At 41.1% G+C, this 1,079-nt stretch overlaps 1 protein-coding gene across 1 annotated transcript in view; it reads right to left on the minus strand.

Moving 5' to 3' along the window:
* Positions 1-1,079, minus strand: part of LOC101864536 (protein dimmed) — a 233,729-nt gene that overhangs the window by 69,398 nt on the left and 163,252 nt on the right. The window lies entirely within an intron of this gene.

Consider the following 1,079-nt stretch of genomic DNA (forward strand, 5'->3'; position numbering starts at 1 on the left):
GGGGGGGGTTCAACATGAAAAGAACATCTGTTTCACTATGCCAGTGTCAGTAATTCCATTGGATAAATCCTGGCCAGCACGATAGTGTTCCATGTTTGGATCTGGGAGGCGTCTGAACGTGTTGCACGCCAGCAGTCCATTATCCTGAAATGACCAGTGTGTTTCGAGTACGTTGTCTAGCCTCGAAAAACAGCAGCACTGGCTTTAAACAAACTAAAATATCCTAAAAGCTGTCCTCGCTCTCTCAATTTCACAATCTTAACAACAGCAACAACAACAACATCCACATCAAAAACAACAACAACAACAAAAACAACTAAAACAACAACAAAACACTAATAACTACAACACTAATAAGTAAAACCGATACAAAGGGCATATCAACGCCACCCATGCGTGTACAAATCATTTCCATTTGAAATCGATTTGCATGTTTTTACACCCATCAAACAATATGACAATGGGCTTACTATTTTTACCCAGCTGCTGATTTTATGACGTTAGTTTTATGTCTCTTGTACCGCACGAACTTTTAATTTGAGTTGTTTGACTAGAATAACATGGCGCTCTAGGGGGGCACGACAACCTACAACGGGGTTATCTTGATCAGTTTTAACCTCTATAATATTGATAGAACCCTTTACTTGCGCTTTTCGAACAAGTTGCACGAATAGACAAAACCAACAATTTCGAAATCATTTTGCTTCCTGTCTATGTCCACCTCCCTCTTCTTTCTCCATTTTCTTTCCCTCACCTCACGTCTCTCTCTCTCTCTCTCTCTCTCTCTCTCTCTCTCTCTCTCTCAATCTCTCTCTTTCTCTCTCTTTCTCTTTCTTTCTTTCGCTCTCATTTTTCTCTGTTGCAACGCTTGAAACAATTACCTCTATTTATCTCCCTGTCTCTTTTTCCTTCTCATCCACTCTCTAAATAATTATGTCTGTCTCTTTCTACCTGTGCCTGGTTTACTCCCCTCCTTTCGCCCTCCTCCTCTCTCCTCTTTCTCTGTCTACATGTTTTTGTGTCTGTCTGTCTGTGTCTCTTTCTCTCACTTTATTTTTCTCTGTCTACCCCCCCCTCTC

This window comes from Aplysia californica, unplaced genomic scaffold, assembly GCF_000002075.1.
Source record: "Aplysia californica isolate F4 #8 unplaced genomic scaffold, AplCal3.0 scaffold00344, whole genome shotgun sequence".
Classification (NCBI taxonomy): Eukaryota; Metazoa; Mollusca; class Gastropoda; order Aplysiida; family Aplysiidae; genus Aplysia; species Aplysia californica.